This window comes from Corvus moneduloides, chromosome 3 (genome assembly GCF_009650955.1).
Source record: "Corvus moneduloides isolate bCorMon1 chromosome 3, bCorMon1.pri, whole genome shotgun sequence".
In the NCBI taxonomy this organism is placed as follows: domain Eukaryota; kingdom Metazoa; phylum Chordata; class Aves; order Passeriformes; family Corvidae; genus Corvus; species Corvus moneduloides.
Genome location: NC_045478.1, coordinates 59,536,437 through 59,551,204, shown reverse-complemented (window position 1 = coordinate 59,551,204; position 14,768 = coordinate 59,536,437). Strand labels below are relative to the sequence as shown.

General features: G+C 40.7%; 1 long non-coding RNA gene across 1 annotated transcript in view; it reads right to left on the bottom strand.

The window, feature by feature from the left end:
- The window catches only part of LOC116440716, a 91,103-nt gene that overhangs the window by 27,334 nt on the left and 49,001 nt on the right, over window positions 1-14,768 (bottom strand). The window contains exons 5-6 of the long non-coding RNA XR_004238742.1: window positions 3,017-3,180; window positions 365-434 (exon numbers count right to left, since the gene is read on the bottom strand). This is a non-coding gene — a long non-coding RNA (uncharacterized LOC116440716). The remainder of the gene's footprint in view (window positions 1-364; window positions 435-3,016; window positions 3,181-14,768) is intronic.

Sequence of the window (14,768 nt, the reverse complement as noted above, 5' to 3'; positions counted from 1 at the left end):
GCTGTTGCTGAAGTGTCCTGAAACTCCCTCTGAACTCTCAGGTCAAACCTCAGAAGGTTGGGAACAGCCAAAAGCATGGAGGGAGTGGGGGGTGGGGGAAGAAATGGGGAAAGAAAGTGTTTCTAGTGTGCAGCATTCTGCTTCAGAAGATGTAAAACTGTAAGATACTAAATTATTCTTCACTCTGTAGCTTGTGAGGAAGAAGAAAAGCCCACTCTCAGCTGGCTTTCTTCTCACTGAAGGAGCACAACAGGAGGGGTTTTTGTGTCCCCTGCACTTTCTTCAGCCATTTTCCCCTCCGCACTCTACCACCATTCTACTCCAGCCCTCCTGGCTCAGCAGCTGGGTGAGATAAAAGGTTTACCTTGCAGTAAGCAAAAGCTTGTCTGCTACTCCCCAGTGGGCCAGGCTTTGTCTCAAGAACTTGCACGTTACTGCAATGGATAAAAAAAGCAAAGAAATTCATTAAAATAATTGAAGAAGGGACTTACGTAGCAGTCAAGTACACATTATAAAAGGAAGTACTTGGATAAATATTTAAGTAAAGCTCAGAACTCCTGCTCACCTCCTGTCAAATCCTGAAAGTAACTAAGCTCCTTGACAGGCTTGCTAGTCTGGTTTTCTAAGGAAAAAGTCCATGAGCTTGAACTTTGACTATGATGTCGCCTCATCATAGCTTTTGAACCCTTGGGAGAATTCACATCATGCTCAGAAGATGACTGGAGTCTCAAAGATAGTTGTGTTCCTATGGGTTTTGGGAAAAACTGAAGACAATGTAACACTCAATCCCAATAGAAAGCCACAGGCAAGAGGCTTAGGTACTCAAAACATCTGCGATGATTTGATAGTTATCACCAGTTCACGTGGGAATCCCAGCTCTACACTACAGTTCTTGCTCAGCTAAATCCCGTCCTGTATATTCTTCCACCACATCCTCTGGTGATGATCCAGCCTCCAAATATTTTCAGAATGTACCTTGGACAACAACAGATTAACAAACTCCTTCTTAGGACAGCTGTGATGTTTATCAAGAAGTATGGCCAAATGAGGACTGGTGCCATAGCCCACTTTTAATCAATCGCACTAGCTCAGTATCACCACCTTTGCCCAGCAAGTGATGGACAAGCAGGGATGCATTTTAGGAAGTGGTTTGGTTTCCAGACTTTCCTATTAGTTGGTTTTAAGTGGCAGTTCGTTGAACAAATGTCAGTGATACAACGAAAGTCCTAGGAGACTGTAGGAAACTCCTCTCCTTGCTGACTGCCTTGAAGGCCACTTTGAAGCAGCCATTTGTCAGAGACCGAGAGTGATACCACAGTCAGCTTGGTGAAATAACATAAAGCTGGAGTCACTAGGAGAGTGTCAGAAACCAGCATCTCGGCTGGCTATTGTAGTCCCACTGTTTCTATGGCTTAATGTCAGCTGAAAAGGAGGTTCTTGGTGATGTAGAAATGGCCAATGTCCATTTCTTTTCATATTCTTGGTAGAAAGGTCAGGCAGAGCTCTTGAAGCCTGGCCTTGAAATTTTTACAGTGACGTTCTGGCAAGTGGCAATTTCATTACTAACCAATATTGTTTTATTAGCTGTTGTGTTATTAGACAGACACACAACATACATTATACCTTTGTACATAGATTTAGCATAGAAACAGACAGCTTTAAATAGAAAATTTTCTGTGTTTTTTTATAAATGGAAACATTAATTACATACCTCCATACTCTGTCTGTTGCTCTGACATTAAGGTCAGAGACAGCTTTGAAAGCATGTAAAGTACACTAAGAATTTTCCCAGACAGATTAGGTATATACTTAAGTTTTATAAACCTACTCTTAACCCTCTTTTTCAAATACCCTTTTCCAGGAGCTCAATTACCGCATGAACAATAGTTTGATTATAACTGCTGTAAAACAAAGACCTGCGTTACATCTTGGTTTTGTGTTGCTTTCAGAGAGCTCTAGAGTAGGCAATAATTTGATTCAGCACCTCAGGGGCAAATTTTGTCAAGTGACTAGGAAGATGCTTCTAAATGCACTCACTCACTCACCACAGAACTGTATGTATGGCATGATTTTTTAAAAAACAAGTATCCCTCTTTCTGACAGGCCATGTTCTCTGGCAGGAAACAAAACTACCTGCTGTGTAGAAAAATAGGAAGGTGTCTACAGGCAAGCCTGACCTTTCTGCATCATCTCCTTCACAGCAAAAGCCCTAAACAACAGGTTTCTGAGGCCCTCTGAAAAACAAAGTGTGGTTTTGCTGACATTCTGACTTATCCTGGTTGTTCCCAGACTGTGCTTTTGTTGGGTTTGCATTGCAGTGGACTAGGAACAAAAGAGGAAGCTTTAATTCACTGGTCCCCCTCCTGCTGCACAGAATTACGGGTTAATGAGATGCTATCTGTAACACCCTGGAAAGGTCCTCCTGCCGGTGTTACATTTACTTATGTAAGCAAGTGCCCACTCCAGATACATTGGAAAAGGATTAAATATTGCTTAAGACAAATAGCTTATTTGCAAAGGGTGTAATGGAGATAAATACTGTGTCAACAGAATTAAAACCTGTCAAGCGTGACTTTAGGTCTGTATTTTTTTATGCTATTTTTGCGATCCTTGTACTTCTGAATTCCCTCTGACATAGTAAGCCATGTCTACACTGCTGGAGAGGGAGACACAGAAAGGCCACAGATGCATGGCTAGTCATCTTAGGAGCCTGATAAACCAGCCTGTCTGAACTCTCTGCTAATGCGACTGCTTTTCAGTTGTTTTGTAGGTTAAAGAACTTCAATGCAAAGTTCACTCCAAAATCTTTTGATTGTATCACTGCCTGTGCTGTCAGCACAACCCAGTGTACAATCCAGATTTTGCTCCTAAATGGAGCAGAACTGATCCTCTGAGGCCATGGCTAAGAGATGAAAGCAGATATCATGTCACAGCAATACACAAAGATTATATTAAATGCGTGCAATTTAATGGTAGAAAACTTGCCATGGGAAAATAATAAAAAAGAAAAAGTTACATTTTATGCATGCTGCATTTCCAGTAGTAGATATCTGAATTTTGCATGCAGTTTCCCAAGAGGCTGTCATGCATCACCTTCAAGATCAAATTTCTCATCTGTATATACTACACAAATTTGGACACAACCGTCACACCGTCATTTGATTCAGCCATTCTTATGACCTGGAAAAGTACAAACAAAGGAGGACATGTAAAATTAGTTGTAGTCTCAGCAAAACATAGTTTCAATAACTCTACTTAATTGTTCTGGAACCACATGAACGATATTTTACGGCCTACCTTAGAGACTGACTGTCTGCATAATCTGATGATCTAATGTGCTGATGTTGTAAAATTTGTGGCATTTTTGTTTCGTGCTCTTTCTCATTGGTTGCTTGACCATATAATTGTGGGTATTCATCTTGCAGTTGACTAGGACATCATAGAATCATGCAATGGTTTGGCTTGGAAGGGACCTTAAAGATCATCTAGTTCCAAACCCCCTGCCACTAGACCATGTTGCTCGAAGCCCCATCCTTGAACACTTCCAAGTGCCTCACCACCCTCATATTGAAGAAATTTCCCCATTTGTCATGGTAAACTGAAAATTTGAAACTCTCTTCACTGCCTCTCCATCACTGTGAACAATTTTTCAAGAGTCTCTAATGAGTATTTGGGGTGGCAGTGACTGCTAACAAACCTACTCATCTATCTATTGATTTGCAAAGGATTATGCTCATTCTGTGAAAAATATAACCATTTCAAATTTTATTTTTCAGCCCCAAAATGACAAAATATGGCCCACAGAATATCAAAAGTGCCTTGCAAAATTGCTTTGTCAGAATGTTTCATTTTGACTCCTTGTTCATACACAGGTCCATCAGATACTGCACAAGTATGTTTATGAAATCCTAGAGAAAGGGTCCAACAGTTATTTACATTCCTGTGAAATGTTTTGATTTCCTTAAATCTCTGCTTCCTAACACAGTAGTTTTCTAACAGAAAGTTTTCAACAACTTTTACTCTTGATTCCCAAACATTCTTTATCAATGTCTGTTGAACTTTTTACTCTTATACTTCTTTAAAAATCCCATTATTTTTCTTAGTCTAGTGCTTGGTCATATTTTAGGATGTTTTTCTAGTTGACATGGCTTATCAAATGAAATATTGTGAAAAAATGTTATTCAAGCTTGTCTGTACCTTAGGATTTCTAATCCTCTTAGTTAACGAGTGCACTGCACTTTCTTTCTCTAAACCTCTCTCACCCTTTGTTTGGAAGCAAGGCAATAGTGCTATTTTTTTTAAGGATTAGAAATTCATCTCATAAGTGCGTATACTTGTCAGTTAATTACCTGTTGATGCCAACAAGAGCCAGTTCTAGCAATATTTGGTCAGAAAGTTGCATATTAGAGTGAACAGGGCAAAAGAAAGCATATTTCTGCTGTTCTGTGGTCTTTGATTTGTCCAACCTTTGCTTTCAATATTTTCCAAAAACAAGTCATGGTTATTATGTAAAGACCAGACTTGGCTCTTTGATAAATAGGTTGGAGCTTGTTTTTTCGTTTCCTGCTCCTGCACTGTAATTTATAATTGAATTGAAGGAAAATTGCCAAACAGGAGTCACATGGAGAAGATTTGCATGCTTCAGCTGATCTTTGGGTCTAGCAGGTTCTCAGAGATGTTGAACTGTCTGTGCAAGCATGACTAAGAGAGATAAAGCTTGCATTGCTGTAATCCCTCCCCCAAAAGATGGGCACACAGTGTGGCTCTTGCATCCCCTGTGAGAACTTTCCTCCTTAAGAGTTTCTGAGTTTCAGCCCTGAAGTGGCCCATTGTCCCCTGGCACAACACCACATACATCTGGGAAGTAGGGGGTGGGTCTGCAGGGTAGCAGGATCCCCTCCCTGTGTGCATCCACAGTGCCTGCAGTACTGGTCTTTCCCTGTGGCCTGCTGCACTGGCTGCATGGGACCAGTGAGAAGCTCCTGATGCTCTGCTGGCACCACCAAGTTTCATCAGCTGCAGCAGGACACAAGGAGACAGAATTTAAAGTCTCTATGGTTGTTGTTAGAAATTAAACATGGGAATTTCTCAATGCCAGTTACTTCTGGGCAGAATACAACCCTGGCAAAAGCAGGGAGGAAAAGCCTCTCTCAGTCCTCAAATAAATTGTTGTTCCACTCATGAGGGCACATAAGAACCACCCTTTCTAAATCTTCCAATCTGAATGAACTTAGAATAAAATTAATTCAAGATTCCTTACCTCCTCCACAACTTTATGCAGCTTTGTTCCTTCTTTGTGTTTAGCTACCATTTATATTATGTCCTCATACACTTTGCTTTTGAGAGTGATGACACTGGAATGTTTGGAGCCGACAGAGCTACAAGGAATTGTTTTGCCAGAAAGTGCTTTCCGGGAGAATGGAAACTATTTGTGAAGTTGGATCTAAATCAGTAAATGGTTTCAAGAAAGCAAGCAGTTTGCATTTGAATCAATCAGCTGAAGTCTAAGAGTTGTGTTACACAAAAAAAAAAAAAAAAAAAAAAAAAAAAAAAAAAAAAAAAAAAAAAAAAAAAATTGAAACATGTTTATGGATACATTTTCCAAGAATTTCAGCTTCTGGTTTTGAAACAGATCTGATTTTACTCAGGTTAAAGTATCTCCCAAAAGAAAAACTTAAATATTTCATTTTCAATTGATCAGTGTTTTAACTTAGCAGACAATGATGTTAGGCAGCAATATAATTTAAAAAAAAAAAGTCCAGTGTGAACAGCCTGAACCACTTGGGATTTTTCAGTCTTAGTTTGGCTTCCTGGAGAAATGCAAGGATTACATGAGTGCTCTGTATAACTGTGTGCCCCTTGACTAATCACCATCAACTTTATTTGTGATCACTGTCTGACTTGAAATTCTCGTCTGGACTGCAGGTATGCTGCAAAGATACTTTATGCAAATTTCATAAATAATGGGAGATGAAAAAGAGACTTAAGCTCATTACAACAGAAGATAGATCAGAAAGGAGGAGTAAGCATCAGGATGACCTCAACTAAAACCCCATTTTGGGCACCTGCATAGATTTAATAAGGCAGCAAAGATGAGAGCTGTAAGACCTGCCCTTCATGAGTTGCCCTGGCTCCTGCTGCAATATGGCATCCATACATTAATACCATCCACACCCTTTACATGCTCCTCACCTGCTTTTTGTACAAGATACCAAACAATGTGCTTTGCTTCCTCCAGCACAGCAAGTGAGTATCACTCCATGGAGTATTGTGATTTACAGATGATGGAAAGCATGCCATATAGAACAGGAACTGAGATAGATCCTTGATTCCCCTGTACCGATGCTCCCAAAACCGTTTACTGTGCTTCCTTAGTTAGATTTTTATTAATTCAAGACAATCTGGTTCAGCTACTAGGAGGAAAGGATGATTTGCTTGTATGTGTTGGTGAAAAGACAGAAATGAATAGAATTCTTTTAAAATGTCAGTCATCATCAAAGCAAAATCCAGACAGAGAGCTTTTGATGACTTTCCCAAAACCCTGGTCTTCAAACAGCTCTGGAGTCCACATCATACCTCCACATCAATCCTCCATGTCAAGCAAGAGTTGAGGCTATTGTTTTGGCTGCATAAAAAGAAGAAGTAACCACATGGCACTCCATACTTGCATGGGAGTGTGGCCACGTTTGCTTTCGTGATGGAAAACTGCTTTCCTAATCAGCACAACCATTTCTATCATGGAACCATCGTGCTATTTTCCATTCAAAGGAATCAAGTCACACTGATTCTTTTCTAACAGCTTAAAGATCAGCAGAAACAATGAAGAGAATGGACCTTACGTAATCCTAAACTGATGCCTGGGATTGAACTCTTGCCCAGTGCTCTCATGCCAACTTCACCAAAACAAGCTCTTTCAGGAGGCTACACTTCTATCCTTTTTCCAGATGTAGTTTTGAGGCAGGTGACAGTGACTCAAGAAGGGGGAGGGGGAGGAGCCACTAGAATTTTATTGAAATGCCTTTTGCAGCTCTTGGGTTATGCATGATTTTATTATTTTTCTGTATTTATTAATGGTTTAAATAAAAGGACAAAATGCCCTTCCTTTAATTTGGGTGATATTAGGCAGGAAGAATAATTCTTTATATCATGTTCAGTGGAAATATGTTCACAAATAATCCGTGCTCTTTAGCCTTGGGCTGTTACCACATTTCAAATTCTTTGTTGGCATGGATTAACCAACAAAACTACACCCATAAGCCCTTCTCTCTCATAGTGGCAGGTAGATTTAGCTTTGTCAATATGAAGGAATATTTGCTGAAGCTTTGTGGCTCGCCTGTGTTTGTTAAAAATTATTCTTATGTCCATATTCCTAATCAGGTGTTGAGAATTCTGTGAAGGGCTAGGTTTGGGTTGAGTTAAATACCAGTGAACTTTTGTATTGTGTGGATGGAGACATCCCCATCACATTCATTCACCAGAGAACAGTGAACTGCAACCATGTGCAGTTTGACTGCCATGAGAAGAAATTTTATTTGTGAGTAGAGCTGGATGTCTTGTGGAAAAATCATTCTCAACATGCTCTATGAAAATTGAATAATTTCTTAGTTTATTGTGATCTATCACTATTTTTTTTCTACTATCAACATACCTGCAGAGAATCTAAACTTTTATTTGGATGGAATTGCCATTATTTAGGCTGCACTTATTGTATCTACAAATGTGGAAGTTCACTGTGTTTGCTGCTGTACAAGCAGAATAGAAGGACAATGAATTTACGACCTGTTGTGTTGGGTTTTCGTGGCCAGGCTTTGGTAGCAGGGGGGCTGCAGGGTGGCTTCTGTGAGAAGCTGCCAGAAGCTTCCTCTACGTCCAGCAGAGACAATGCCAGATGGCTCCAAGACAGACACGCCGCTGGCCAAGGCTGGGCCAATCAGAAATTGTGGGAATGTCTCTGGGATAACAGAAGTAAAAAAAGAAGTAAAAAAAAGGTTATTGGTCAGATGTAATTGCAGCCAGTGAAGAGCCATGAGAATATGGGAGAGGAACAGCTATTCAGACCCCAAGGTCAGTGGAGAAGGAGTGGGAGAAGGTGCTTCAGGTACTGGAGCTGAGATTCCTTTGCAGCCTGTGGTGAAGACCATGGTCAAGCAGCTGTGCTCCTGTAGCCCCTGGAGGATCACAGGGATGCTCATCTCTGCAGCCCATGGAGTACGTCAATGCCTAGACAAGGCTGTGAACCCATGGGAGGCCCGTGCTGGAGCAGGGTCCTGGCAGGGGCCTGCAGACCCATGCAAAGAGGAGCCCACACTGGAGCAGGTTTCCTGGTAGGACTTGTGACCCTGTGGGGGATCCATGTTGGAGCAGCCTGTCCTCAAAGGACTCTACCCTGTGGAAGAGTGACCCAAATTGGAGCAGTTTGTGGAGAATGGTTTCTCAAAGGATGGGCTCACATTGGAGAAGTTCTTGGAGAACTGTGAAGCAGTTGTGTGACGAACTGACCGTAACCCCCAATCCCCATGTGCCTGCACAGCAGGTGGGGAGGAGGTAGGGCTGAGAAGGAGAGAGGGGTGGGGGAAAAGTGTTTTTAAGGTCTTTCTTTCTTCTCATTATCCTGTTCTGATTTGTTAGTAATATATTCAATTAATATCACCAAGTTGAATCTGTTTTGCCCATGACAGTATTTGGTGTGTGATCTCTCCTGGTTCTTATCTCAATTCATGAACCTTTGTTATATTTTCTCTCCCCTGTTCAGCTAACTGTGAGTATCCAGATGCTTCTATACCAACTGAGAAAAGTGAGCAAGTCCACCTTGGCTTTCTTGCTGTTCTTCATCAGGTTTTGCAGCTCTCCTACTTTTCACCAATCAGTGTGAAATATGAAGCACAGCAAAAGAAAACAAGTGAGACATTCTACTGTGTGCTTCATAAGCTCTCTGGTAAGCAACGTGGCAGGCAGGAAAAGAGCCAGGGTCTTGGCAGAGCTCAGATGATCTGAAGGAGAAAAAGCCTGGCTCAGCCAGGAATTCCTGCAAGATCAGCTGCAGGAAGAGTATGGAGAAGTGGCTCCTGCTCCAGGCCAGCTCTCTGTCCTACTCCCTGTCGCAAACTGTACTGTAGGAGATGGTGTGAACACGTGAAGAATTTGAAGGGCAGTAGTTCACAACTGCTGCACTCTACAGACAGGATATCTTTATCACAAACATGGTGTGTGCAATATTAGTCCCTCCTCAGTTCTGTCCCTTGCATAAGACAAATGGGCTGCTGGTGTGTGCTCCAAGGTGTCAGCAGCTGTCAGCATCCTAAAGATCCCCCTCTGCATGATGCAGGCTGTCAGCAGAAGACAATCTGGTCAGGTGTTCTTTTTTCTAAGAATCAACACTTTTCCCTACATTTCAGAGTAAAGAAACTATTCTGGTGGTGACACCTGACTTTCTAGATAACAGGGGCCTAAAAATGGGCCAGGGAAAATAGTAACTGACCTAAATGGTTAGCTTAATGGGAAAGCAAAGGCACCAATGTCAAGAAAAGAAAGATTTATAATTTTGTTTTCACATGGAAAACAATGGAAAATAATCTGCTTAAGCTTGTCATATGGTCCTCATTGGAGACATTCTGTGGTTATATATGTGTGTCTGTATGTATATACATGTGTAAGCTATTATATCAGATTCTGACCTGCTACATAAAGCAAGGATATCTGAAAATATGTCTGTCACTCATTAATTGTTCTTTTCCTTATGCATCTAAAACTTAGGGTTGTCTTGTTCTGAATTCCCAGAGATTTCAACTTCAATATTAACAAAAGTAACTAAAAAGATCCTAAATGTTCTACCTTGTCTAGCTTGCATTTCACTTCATAATACACTTCATATACACAGGCTCGAGGACAGCCCATCTAACCGGGCTGGATGGCACTTGAATAATGTCAATTGTCATGCTACAATTTTCTACTTTGATAAGTGTAATTTTAGGTTCTTCTGAAAAAATGTAATTTACTTATTTAAATATCTATTTCAATTTACATTTAGTGTGATTTATGACCATTATCTCCTATCTTTACTGGAAGCAACCCTTGCTCTGGTAATAGATACAAAGCCAGTGGGAAATGTGAGTAAAATGTGACGATACGAGAATCTTAAAAAATGCTGCCATTGACAAGCTGATTTGAAAAACCCCCACTTATTTCTACTGTGAAATCTGTAAGAGTAGATAACACGTAATTTCTTACATATTGATAGTATTTGGTATTTTCTATATGTATATTATGGTTTTGATTTTTAAATAAAAATAGCTGCTAATCTCAGCTGTTGATATGTCCATGTCTCCTATGACCAAGAAAAACAACACAGCTGATAAAATACCATAAAATGAGCTCTCTGAAATGAGTAATTTTGTTGGGAATGAATCTGCATCCATTCAGTTTAGTAAATCTCAGCATAACTAAAAGCACAGTCTATATAACGTGGCAGAGAGTGGAATATTAATATATCTGTAAGATGTTGACAAGTATTGCATCTGTCATGAGTAGAGGCTGTAAAAAAATGTCCTCTTCATTCTGTCTGTGCTTGATATTTCTTACATTTCAAACAAGGAACGCTCTCATCTCCCCAGAGTTTGGCTGCTGCAGCCCTGCAGTGGAACATTTGCTAATACATTTGATACTGTCATGATGAAACTCAGACTATAATCTGCCAAGAACAGAGGTTGCCAGGTCAATCTTCTGATAAGTATGGCTGATTTGCCTCAATACAGCAGTGGAAAATATGCAAATTCACAGGGTGACTAATCACCCCTTGGGAAAACTTAAGCAACTGGTCTGAACTCTCCTGTAATTAAAACCATCTAGATAATGCAAACAATTGTCTGGTAAACATTTTGCACTGGAAACTTTCTGCAACTACTTATTCTGTGGCCTGGCTTTGTATCTGCCAAGCTCCTCAATACATTTTAAGCTCATTAAGGCTTAGCTCCTGCCAAGGACTTTCTGTCCCAAGTCATCCAGTGCTCACAGGTGGCAGCTCTGGTTGGAGGCTGGAACTATAACACTGTCGAGTATTTGTATCTGAGGGGGCAGCACATCACCTGTCTGTGGTCCCCAGCACCAGCAGAAGTGGCAGCAAGAGAGAGGCAGCTGCACTTTTCAGAAGCACCTGAAACTCCAGATGAAATTACTGAGAACTGGAGATGTAGTACTGGGGGAAAATCAGCATGTGCAATGTTGGGGGCTTGGGATGCATATACATGAAAAGCAAGGGCACCAGCTGTAATTAAAGTCAGGTGCTTGTTACTTTATTTTGTTAAAGCTCCTGCCTTGTTCTCTTGCCCCATTTTTATCCAACATGTCTTTCCAAAAATGGTAGCAAAATGGTTAATCAAAAGACTCTTAACCTCAGTTAGACTTCTGATCTAAAGACTAATAAACTCTCTGATTAGAGGAAACTGCAAATAAGTGCTTTTATCACATGAAATAACAGATGCTTTTTTTTTTGTCAAGTGGGCTCAGTGATTCTGGAAAAATTGCTTTTACTACAGATTGTCGTTGGTTACAGTATTTCTCTATGGGATGTGTTCTGAATACATGTTCTAGATGTCTCCTACTGAGCACTGAGACATGAACGTTCAGGTTGTTTCTTTCCAGCTTCCCCACTCTTCCCTCGGAATAGGAGAACACTGGTAACTGCAGGGACTCTGAGATCTACTGGTGGTGACTTGCAGTGCTTATTTAATAGATCATGAGCTAATAAATAATATTGCACTTGGAAGGGGATTTAGTTTCTGTGGAATGAGAGCTACCAGATGAGGAAGAAAAAATGCAACATTCAAGTATCACATATTTCAAGCCCTGAGTAAGGCAAGAACCAGTGTAAGGGCATGTGTGCATGTGTGCTTTGTACCAGAGACTGGTCACAAGAGAGCAGTGAATTGAAATTTCAATTGCATGGGAGTTCAGCCAGGTCAATATCCAATAATGAACTTGGACCTTTATAACAGGCAAACAGTTGGACTGAGAGATGCTGTGTTGTGTGGTGATTCAGTCCTGAATCTGAGTGCAGCTGAGCTGTGGAACTTCAATTTGCCTGATATCAGTTTCCAGAAATCACTGGTTGGTGGTCCAGAAGATTAGTTTTGTTTACTCACAGAAAGATACAGGAGAGGCTGACACAGAGATTTCCTTGTGCATTATGCTGAGGAATTCCCTTCTCCAAAACTGCTAGCTGACTGGGAGTAGACACCTCCCAGAAAAAAAAAAAAAAAAAAAGGCTGGGGAAGATCAGAATCTGCAATTCACCTTTGATGCCTTTTCCTGGTCTTAAAATCAAGAGGCAGGCACGGTTAGAAGGGAAAAGGGATTTTACCTTGGTATTTATTTTAAGGATCGTTAGGTGCACACATCCAGGTCAAATGCACCTCAATGCACCCTGCAATGCAGACCCCGAAAAGATCTGGTATAACATTATAGGTTTTACTAATTAGCATATCTATCAAAGATTCCCCAATGAGGGGCTCGAGTGAACCCCCCTCCCCAAGGAACCTTGCCCTGGATGGTTCTATCTTAGTTTACAGAATCTGTTCTGGAGAGGACCTTGGGGTCTGGGGCACACTGATCCCTAGCTACGAAGCTTCTAAAATGTTTAGTCTCCTAGCTTGACAAACAAGGCCAAGAATGTAGGCAAAAAGCACTAAAGAATACAGAAGTTGTAAAAAGGTATAAAAGGGGCATAAAAGAAAAGGCAAAAAATCTTCATGGCTTCACCTTAGCTCCCAGACTTCTTGAAAAAGATCTTTGCAAAGCTGTTCAGAAAAATTGAAATATTTTTGGCTGGGAGCTGCTCTTTTGCTGAGGCTCTGCTGTCAAAATTAATTGCTGCTTACTAGTATCCTCCTCCAACAGCATCTCCAAAACATTTGATGGAACTTACTGCAACTGCAAAATGGGCCAGAGAAGCACTACAGGGACATTTGTTTTTCCATTCTAACAGTTCATGTTCCTATTTCTTCAGATACAGTGTTAGGACTAGTTCATAGAGTACAGGCGCAGAAAATAAAGTAGGCCCTTACCACAACCCAAGATGTGACAAAATCCTCTTATCACATCCTGTAAGTGGAAGAATCACTCAACAGAGTTCCATCACAGCTTAACTAGGGACCCTGGGCTAGCTGCCTCATTTTTTGATGGGTTCCTATTGGAAAGTGGGTGCTACAAGAGAGCCAGAGAGGGACTTCTTACAAGGCCATGTGTGACAGGACTGGAGGAATGGCTTCAAACTGAACAAGAGTGTATTTAGATTTGATATTAGGAAGAAATTCTTTACCCAGAGGGTAGTAAACAGGTGGAACAGGTTGCCCAGAGAAATTATGGATGTTCTGTCTCTGAAAGTGTTGAAGGCCAGGTTGGATGGGGCTTTGAGCCTTTCTAGACAGGTGTCCCTGCCCACAGCAGGGGGGTTGGAACTAGATGGTCTTTAAGATCCCTCCCAACCCAAACCGTTCCATGATTCCGTGGTATGTGCTGGATCTTGATCTTTCCACATTGTCGGCCTCTCAGGAATTTTAATTTGTAGATATTTCTATTGCATGCAATCTTCAAGGCAAGAGTTAAAAATCTGCTTTTGAGCTTGGTAAAAGCTATTTTTTTTTCAAAATTTGTGAAACAGAGGTAGATCCAATCCTGGGGCAAAGGACAGAGCATAGACAGACCAGGACTTTACACTGTCAGATGGTGAAGAAACTCATATCCCTCCTGCCTCTCTTAAAACATGTGGGGGACACTGAAGTCCTTTCAGTTCCACTTCTACATCTGTTCTTAGTTAGAAACAGTAAAACTAAATGAAAAGAAATGGTGACAGTTGGGGCTACCAGAAGTAAGTATAAAGGGTGTTTCTTAACATTAGATACTTTTCCAATCCAGAGCATAGAGAAAAGATGTAAATGTCTCAGAAGAAATGAAGTTTCTGTTCCTCTGTGTCTCCTGCTGGTTACCAAATGTTATGGAAGTCTGCCTGAGGCTCACTAACACTAAAACTATTATCTATCTAAATCTAGGGCAGCTGAAGTTGCATTCATATGTTCATTAGAGCTATTCTGGCAATAGAAAATGAAAGATTCTGAAGCTATATTACATCAGAGACAAGTACTTTTTCATTCTCACAGTGCTGCTCTGGCTATATCAACACGGCAGGTTGCCCATCTCATGTTAAATTGAACCAAAAACTGCTGCATACTGTGACAATGAAATAACTTCCAGTACCTGGGCTCTTACACCTAAAACCACCTGACTAATCTTCTCTGCTCTCTCTGCCTGTAGAAGGTCATAATGTCAAGAAATAGCAGAATTCCTGTGCTGCAGGAATTCTACTGGATTGCTGGCTACGGCCTAGAGAGCTGAGCAAAGGACCTGAAAAAGTACCCCTCAATTCTGGTTTTAGGGGTTATCACACCACTAGTGCAGAAACAGTTGCTATTAAGTTGCCAAAACAGAATTCAGTATCATCCTTCAAAAGTGATTTTTCACATATCCAGAAAACTATATTCATCCTGTCAGATATGTTTTCCCAAATAGAAAGGAACGATGTTACTGAATATTTGCAATGTAAGATTTGTTTCGTTTTGTTTTCCTTTTAATATTCTTTATTTGACACATCTTGCTATCATGTTTTGAAATTATATTCTTTATGATTTTCATTGCCATGAATGACAAGAAAAAGGTCAAGTCTCCCTGGTGTCAAGCAATATAACTGAGGGGGGGAAAAAGTGTCTGTGTGGGTTTAC